This window comes from Mixophyes fleayi, chromosome 1 (genome assembly GCF_038048845.1).
Source record: "Mixophyes fleayi isolate aMixFle1 chromosome 1, aMixFle1.hap1, whole genome shotgun sequence".
Taxonomy (NCBI): Eukaryota; Metazoa; Chordata; class Amphibia; order Anura; family Limnodynastidae; genus Mixophyes; species Mixophyes fleayi.
Window position 1 is genome coordinate 437,847,997 of NC_134402.1, and position 9,735 is coordinate 437,857,731.

The following is a 9,735-nucleotide window of genomic DNA, read 5'->3' on the forward strand; positions in this document are numbered from 1 at the left end:
GTTTTTGCTGTAAGATACCAGTCCTTTTATAGAAAGACCGCTGTTTTGGGGGATTACAAATAGTAATACAGGATATTATCAGTCACAGCAATGGAATCTGCATCGGTTATTGGAAGTAAAACTCCCAGCAGCGTAGATTTTCAGCAAAATGGGTATTTTAAGATTACTCAAGAAAGCTGCTCGTCAAATAGGTGCAATGAGTCACATGACCAGTTCCTAAAACAGACTGTGATATAAATGGAAATGAGGAAGGTGTTGCTGTGAATGGGGTTGTTCGGAGCTACTTCTTCTCTGCGATTCACAGTGCTGGGCCAAAAAGGTACATTCTTGTGAAATACGTATTGTGTTCCATCCTGTGAAACAGTTTATCAATGCAGGACTCACTATTTATTTCACACACATGAGCTTCTCAGCATGTTTCAAATATCCTATCCAGAGCCGGACTAAGGCTTTGGGGGGTCCAGGACACGTAAGATAGAGGGGGAGGGAGCAAAGGTTTTAAATTAAGAGCATAGTGTCACCTTTATCTTCTAGGTGCTTCTACATTTCTCTTCCAGCACCAGTGACGGGAGCGGTGGAGGGTGGGTGGAATGATCAGTCACAAGCCACAATTCTTATCCACTTCCACCGCCCCTCAGCTGCCATCTAAAGTTGGTTATCAAAATTGATTTAAGAGCCCCTGGGGCTCTGGTTTCCTTTGTAAAAAAATGTTTTACCTTGGTGGTTGTGCAGCTTTAAATAAACCAAAAAACATAATGTTGCTCATTACTTATGAAAAAAAAAGGAGGATGCTGGGTCCCGGGCGCCGAGCGGATTGGTAAGTTTTGGTTTGGTTTTTTTTCTCTGGCTGGCCGCGGCAAAGGGGGCAGAGTGAGAGGAGGCAGTGTGAGAGAGGGCAGAGGAGGCAGTGTGAGAGAGGGCAGAGTAAGAGGAGGCAGCGTGAGAGGAGGCAGTGTGAGAGAGGGCAGAGTGAGAGAGGGCAGAGTGAGAGGAGGCAGCGTGAGAGAGGGTAGAGGGGGCAGTGTGAGAGAGGGCAAAGTGAGAGAAAGCAGCGTGAGAGAGGCCAGAGAGGCAGTGTTAGAGGAGTCAGCGTGAGAGAGGGCAGAGGGGGCAGTGTGAGAGGGGACAGCGTGAGAGAGAGCAGAGTGAGAGGAGACAGCGTGAGAGAGGGCAGAGTGAGAGGAGGTAGCGTGAGAGATGGCAGAGGGGGCAGTGTGAGAGAGGGCAGAGTGAGAGGAGTCAGCGTGAGAGAGGGCAGAGGGGGCAGTGTTAGAGGAGGCAGCGTGAGAGAGGGCAGAGGGGCAGTGTGCCGGGCCACGTGAGTGGATGCAGAGTGGGCAGTGTGAGTGGATGCAGAGGAGGCAGAGTGACTGGATGCAGAGGGGGCAGCGTGACTGGATGCAGAGGGGGTAGCGTGACTGGATGCAGAGGGGGCAGAGTGTGTGGAGATGAAGGAGGGCACAGAGTGTGTGGAGATGAAGGAGGGCACAGAGTGTGTGGAGATGAAGGAGGTCACAGTGTGAGTTAGTTGTCAATTATTCTTTGACAGAAATATAATTGAAGTAAATATATAAAAATATTATTTTTCCTTGGATTTATGTGTATTATTTTTGCATACAACTAAATAAGTATTTCTGTCCTGACCTAAATACTTATTACGTTTTTTTGACCCAACAACTTATAAAACAGGACTGCTCGGTAATTATTTTGGAGGGGTGCCTTGAAAAAATTATGGAGACTCTAAGGGTGCCGCAAACTGCAAAATTTTGGGAACCACTGGTATATGTATTGGACGTATCCTGCATCTGTCAGAGCAAGGCACACCTAGACCCATTTTTAACAAGATACGCTTCTTCAGATCTGCAATTTTTATGTTTGTTCCCCATGCCTTAATGAGTGACGCCCTCAATGTCTATCCCAGTTTCCTGTGAAGACATTTTTAGGAGTTTTACAGATAAGCTATGGAAAGAAATAAATCCTTGTTCCTATTTAATAGTTATATAAAAACCACCAGAGATATAAAGGAAACAGAGATGGAAAGACCACCCTAACGTTTATGACTTGTCAATGTGCTACTCCTGGAGGTTTGCAGTTAAGGACACATTAATGCCTCCTACAGCAGCTGGCTTTTATGTTTTGGCACATGTGTAGGTAGCGTGCTACAGTAATAAAGGACATTTGGAAGCCATATCATCTTTATTACATTTAATCTTTCAGTGAATTAAAGTTTTAACGTTCTCCAGTGGTCTAATAAGTCTTACATGTCTTTCCCGAGGTGTAGTTATACGAATGCATAAAATCCCTTGATGATAAATTTCACATAAATCCCTAAATTTTTCCTACTATTATGTCCGTTTTAGAAAGAGTAGTTACTGAATAATGTGGTAAACTGAGTTAATGGTAATTGCAGGCTAAGGGGTATATTTACTAAACTGCGGGTTTGAAAAAGTGGAGATGTCGCCTATAGCAACCAATCAGATTCTAGCTGTCATTTTGTAGAATGCACTAAATAAATGAAAGCTAGGATCTGATTGGTTGCTATAGGCATCTCCAATTTTCCAAACCCGCAGTTTAGTAAATCTAGCCCTAAGAATTTGAGTTCTTCTAATTTATTTTAAACCATGCCAGGTATATGAGTCTGCCACAAATTGTAAAAGATTAGGGAGTGAGATAAAGGGTTGAGTTGCCCATACACAGGCAGCTTCAGGCACTTAGTTTTAATGCTGAACCTCTGGATCTATGTATGGCCAGTTAAGCTGGGTACACACTACAGAAATTTCCACCAACTTTTTATGCCAATCGATTTAACATGCGATCGATGGTCCGATCGCTCGGTCCATGGACTGCATACACACTAGCCTTGTTTAGGACGATAAAGGGAAGAGCGGACGTCCCTTTTTACAGCCATGTTGTCGTGAGCAATTATTGCTATTTCGTACACACTGAAGCAACATTTGCGGGGCATGTAACGATATACCAAAGACATTAGCATAAAGGGGCAGAGCTTTCGCTATAGTTAACACCCAAACATGTGGGGGGAATGTGTGAGGGACGTGTGGGGGGGAATGTGTGAGGGACGTGTGGGGGGAAATGTGTGAGGGACGTGTGGGGGGGAATGTGTGAGGGACGTGTGGGGGGGAAATGTGTGAGGGACGTGTGGGGGGACGTGTGAGGGACTTGTGGGGAGAATGTGTGAGGGACGTGTGGGAGGAATGTGTGAGGGACATGTGGGGAGGCGTGAGGGACATGTGGGGAGATGTGAGGGACATGTGGGGGAGGTGTAAGGGACATGTGGGGGAGGTGTGAGGGACATGTGGAGGAGGGGTGAGGGACATGTGGGGGGAGGTGTGAGGGACATGTGGAGGAGGGGTGAGGGACATGTGGGGGGAGGTGTGAGGGACATGTGGAGTGGTATGTGTGGGAGGTGTGAGAGACATGTGGGGAGGTGTGAGGGGCATGTGGAGTGGTATGTGTGTGAGGTGTGAGGGACATGTGGGGTAGGAGTGAGGGACATGTGGGGTAGGAGTGAGGGACATGTGGGGAGGGGTGAGGAATATACTTTTAGCAAATCTTAACTAAAAGCTGCACTCATTTATACTATGAAGATAGTGTAGATACTGTAGTCAACCTGTTTGCATGATATTTCTATGATGTCACACGATATATCTGTAAAGGTGTGTAGTTTTGTAATAAATATAAATATCACACTGTAGGAGACAAGGCCAAATGCACTGGTTGGAAAGCACAATATACTTCTTACACCCTGGTCAGATAACACACAAGCTGCCGGGGAACACCCGAAGGTAAGATTTTATTTTCTGTTCTAATTTGATTTAATTAGTATTTGAAAGAAGGAAGTGACCCACACTGGCTGCATTTATTAAACATGGAGTAGTGTATCTTCATTTCAATCCTTTATTTCTAAAATAAAGTATGAAGATCTGTAGGGTTGACCAGTTGTCTGTCTAGTTACACGTTGAAAGCAGCCCTTGATCAGAGGCTCATGTGCAGACTGGAACGGACTCACAAGGTTCATCAGCAGGAACCAGAACAAGTACATCTGGGATCTGTAGTTCCCATTGTCCAAGGGGCCATGTAGAGTACTATGCTTTATTACATGGCATCCCCCAGCATTAGGTGGGCTTTGATACTGATATAGCAATGAAGAACTCTCTTTGGTGCATGACATAAACTATGTTAAAATCGGAACACCCCCCGAACTGGACAAGAGAGCAGCCAAAACTGATGTTCCATCGGACTGCTGACTGATATTAATGCATGGGAGGATGGGGGAAGGCGACTACGTAAGTGTAAACCTTAGCCGCTCATGTCTTTAAAGAAATGTATGATGACTTTTTCTCTGTAAGTAGCAGAGACTTATTTTCATGCATGCAGTTCATATTCTAGTTTTGATGTTTCTGGTCTGATAAAATATATTTTCCTTCCCCATAAAACTACAGAAAAAAACAAATTACCAGTTGGGGAGGATGGAACCCGAATTCTTTGTAGTGGGGCCTGCCGGGAGACTGGGAGGCATAGGGGCGAGTCTGATGGTGAGTAGTCTACAGTCATGGCCAAAAGTTTTGAAAATGACACAAATATTATTTTTCACAAAGTCTGCTGCCTCAGTTTTCATCATGGCAATTTGCATATACTCCAGAATGTCATGAAGAGTTATCAGATGAATTCCAATTAATTTTAAAGTACCTCTTTGCCATGACAATGAACTTTATCCCAAAAACACATTTCCACTGCATTTCAGCCCTGCCACAAAAGGACCAGCTGACATCAGGTCAGTGATTCTCTCATTAACACAGTTGAGAGTGTTGATGAGGACAAGGCTGGAGATCACTCTGTCATGCTGATTAAGTTAGAATAACAGAATGGAAGCTTTAAAAGGAGGGTGGTGCTTGAAATCATTGTTCTGTTAACCATGGTTATCTGCAAGGAGACACGTGCAGTCATCATTGCTTTTCATAAAAAGGGCTTCACAGACAAGGATATTGCTGCTAGTAAGATTGCACCTCAATCAACCATTTATTGGATCATCAAGAACTTCAACAACAGCAGTTCAATAGTTGTGAAGAAGGCTTCAGGGCGCCCAAAGATGTCCAGTAAGCGCTGGAACTGTCTCCTAAAGTTGATTCAGCTGCAGGATCTGGGCACCACCAGTGCAGAGCTTGCTCAGGAATGGCAGCAGGCAGGTGTGGGTGCATCTGCACGCACAGTGAGGTGAAGACTTTTGGAGGATGGCCTGGTGTCAAGAAGACCAGCAAAGAAGCCCCTTCTCTCCAGGATAAACATCAGGAACAGACTGATATTCTGCAAAAGGTACAGGGATTGGACTGCTGAGGACTAGGGTAAAGTCATTTTCTCCCTTGCAGAATGTTTGGGGCATCTGTAAAAAATGCTTGTCTGGAGCAGGAGAGGTGAGCGCTACCATCAGTCCTGTGTCATGCTAGCAGTAAAGCATCCTGACACCATTCATGAGTGGGGTTGCTTCTCAGCCAAGGGAGTGGGCTCACTCACAATTTTGCCTAAGAACACAGCCATGAATAAAGAATGGTACCAAAACATCCTCCAAGAGTAACTTCTCCAAACCATCCAAGAACAGTTTGGTGACAAACATTGCCTTTTCCAGCATGATGGATTACCTTGCCATAAGGCAAAAGATATAACTAAGTGGCTCGGAAAAAAAATAAATCGAAATTTTGGGGCCATTGCCAGAAAACTCCCCAGACCTGAATCCCATTGAGAACTTGTGGTCAATCCTCAAGAGGCGGGTGGACAAACAAAAACCCACAAATTATAACAAACTCCAAGTATTGATTAGGCAAGAATGGGCGGCCATCAGTCAGTATGTGGCCCAGAAGTTGATTGGCAGCATGCCAGGGCGAATTGCAGAGGTCTTTAAAAAGAAGGGTCAGCACTGCAAATATTGACTCTTTGCATAAACTAAATATAATTGTCAATAAAAGCCTTTGACACTTATGAAATGCTTGTAATTGTACTTCAGTATACCATAGCAACATCTGACAAAAAGGTCTAAAAACACTGAAGCAGAAAACTTTGTGAAAAGCAATACTTGTGTCATTTTCAAAACTTTTGGCCATGACTCTATATAGCTTTAGTGAGCCTCATCCAGGAATTCTTGAAGAAGGCCACTGAGGATAACTTGAATAAATATGATTTATTTCCAATATATCAGACTCACAGGAACTTTTTCCAAGATATTTGAGAAAAAGTTATCTGCAAGTTCAAAATGTAGATATACTATTAAAATGCACTTTATTCACATTGCGTATTTTATGGGATAGAGATGAAGGGGGACAAAATATGTTTCTGCACCTGAGCCACCCATTCACTGCAGGATGGAGCTATAGTGTATACTGACATGATGGAGTGTATACTGACATGATGGAGCTATAGTGTATACCAGCATGAATGGGCGGCACTGTAGCCTGGTTTGATGGAGCTATACTCAGGGGCAGATTTTGATTTGTAGTGGCCCTAGAAAATAACTTCAAAGTGGCCTCATGTTGTAGGCGGGACCAAGTTTTTAGAAGGCAGGGCCGAATTGACAGGAGGCGGGGCATTGTAAGTGCTGACACCGGAGTGGGCTTGGCTTGTACACAAGGGGTGTGGCTATCTCTTTAGACAGTGTTGGGTTGCCCTTCTTAGTCTCCTTTCTATCTGTTCTTGCTGCTTTCACTACCTGCTGCTGTCTTAAGCTTGGTTTCAGCTTGTCTCTAGCTTTTAAAGTTGGACCCTGTTTGAGAAAGGGTTAGGTACAATTCACTGCCTGGAAAACCGAGCAATGGATAAGATTAACACCCACATTTATTACATATACCTCTCCCCCAACCAGCTTTGACATTAAATAGCATTCTCATTTTGTAAATAGGTCTATTTCCCCTAATAACCCCAAGCATTAATATCCCTCACAATATATTAATGGCCCCTGAATTACATCAATAAAACTTCACAATTTGTATACAGTCACACATTACCTGAATAGTCCCACATTACATTAATACCCGACCACACACTCTCTTACCTGCTCTGCAGACTGACTCACATTCCTCACTCCTGGTGACTGCACTTATCCCATGACTGGGCCAGCTGCCTTCTCCTGCTCTGTCGCTCTGCTGTGTGCGCTCTGCAGTTCCTGCTCAGATATCAAGTTCCAGGGAAATTAAGCTTCCTGCCACTGATTAATATTGTTCAGGGTCAGGACCTATGAAGAGTGTGCACCTAGCTTCATTTATAGTGTCAAGCTCTTTACAGTGCGAATTATCAATTGAGCTGCAGCGGTTTTACAATGTTAAAGATATTGTGTTTTAAAGTAAGAGTTGTAATCAATATTACATTTGAATTGTTATACAACCTTGTCAGGTGATAGTTACCCTCAGTCTCTGCCAGTGAGCCTATTTACCTACATTGTGAGTTATACATACACTTGTGGATAGAGAAAGCCTATAAAGCTCACATTTCAAATACTAGCACAGACTTTTATTATATTTTACCCATACTTAACCACATCATCTTCTCTCCCATTGTTAATAAATGTACCGTTTTTGGTATGTCCCCAATGCCACTTGTGTCCTTATTGTGTATCATGGGGTTTTACGGAGTCAACTACCGGTAAGCCAGCGCACACCGGCACCCTGAAGAGGGAAGAGTTTGAAGAGAGACCTGGGTGGAGGTACTGAGGACGTCATTAGTAAACAAACATGTGTTCACCACCTTACATCCCCTGTATACCACCTTGGAGCCAACACCAAGACCTGGAGCTGGAGTGGAACCGACCAGTTTTTTTTAACTATACTCCGAAGCTTCTAGCAGCTACTATATCTGCTAGCTTTAAAATTAGGCTAATATTTATATCCAATCAACATTGCTTAAACAACCCCAAAAAATATACTATATTTAATTAAAATGGACATTATACCTAAACAAATGTAAATTCAATTAATAGCTCCAGAGTTGGAGCTTGTGTAAAAGTTAAAGCAGCGTGAAGCAGGGTTTCTTGAGCATGCTGAAGCGAAGAAATCATCCTGGCTCTGGAGACAGTCTGAAGCTGGAGTTATGCTAATGTACCTAATCCAGACCTGGAGCACAGGCAACCCTAGCCAACTGTCTCTAATTGACATGGACAGTCTCAGTACTTAAAGACTTGACATTTAAAATGTCCCTATTTTTCAGTGTTTGTCTGCAAACTACACAGTGCAATTCCTTTTGTACTGAATACTGAATGCAATTCTCAGTTGATATTGTAATACATGTTTGGGCTTTACAAGTTAATATGTATAGAAGAGAAACATTTAAAATGCAGAAAAGAACATTCTAACTAAAATCAGTAGCCATGTAAAACATTACAGTACATTCACTAGACATAAAGAATAATGTAGTTAATGGCCTAAGGTCGCACTTGCCAACTCTCCCTGAATGTCAGGGAGACTCCCTGAAATAGTGGTGATCTCCCTCACTCCCTGAAGAGTCTGGCATTCTCCCTGATGCTGAGCCAGTACAAGACGTGGTTGGCTTCGCCATCTGTGGCATGATGACATAGTTCAGAAATTGTGTCCTATGTCCATGTATTGATGCCTATGGAGGTGGCCATTTTCATGGAGACCAAGATTTAATCAGACTGACAGGTAAGACAACATGACTTCAGTAATGGAGACAGAAATGTAAAAGACACTTCAGGCTCTAGAGATTCCTTAGCTGCTTTTCTTTAAGCATAGTTGCCTACTCTCCCTGGATTTGTACGGGAGACGCCTGCATTGCTGGGAGACCTCCCGGGCTCCTGGGAGAGCAGGGCAACCTACCAGGTTCTCGACCCCGCAATAGATAAGTGGTGGGGGGCACTGTCCTTAAGAACAGGACAAGTTGCTCACTGTAAACTACCATATTTGTGTGCACATGTATTACACACATCCCCAATTACTGACTTGTTTACAAATCACAATGTTTTAAAAAAAACAAACAACCTACCGCTATACTCTCCCCTCTACATCAGAAAATAAAACTAAAATACAGTGGGAATCTGACCTTCAACTAGAGTTGGAAAGTGAAGAATGGGAAGCCATTTTCACAAACTCGTTCCGAATGTCCAAATGTATAAATCACACAGAAATGATGCTAAAATGAATTAATAGATTGTATCTTACCCCAACTAGACTTCATAAAATGTGGCCTTCCCAGTCGAAACTTTGCTGGCGGCAATGCAATATACCGGGGGATTTGATGCATATATTCTGGAATTGTCCCCATATACAGTCGTTCTGGGTCAAATCTTCCAGCTAGCCAATAAGGTTACTAGACAAAATCTCTCCCCTACCCCAGAGGTTGCGTTGCTGCAGCATTACCCCCCTCAGTTTCCATCACATGCTAAATATGTCCTTAGTCATATTCTGATTTCCGCAAGAGCCTCCTTAGCTCAAGGTTGGAGGTCACCACAGACACCCTTGATATCGAAAGTAGTGGCCAAGGTGCAATTCAGCTTTGAAATGGAGACAGAGGGGATGCCCTACTCCACTGCCACCTCGTCCCCGATAATGAAGTGGTTCAGCTGGCATGTGTATGTTACGGACGGAGAGGGAGCGCGTCCAAATCGAATAGACTCTGATCTAATACCTGCATCTCCTACACTTAGAGAAGTTCCCCAATGTCCCTATTAGTAGTTCTATGGTGACCATTCGACCAGTGTAACTTTCACGAATTGGAAGGGAT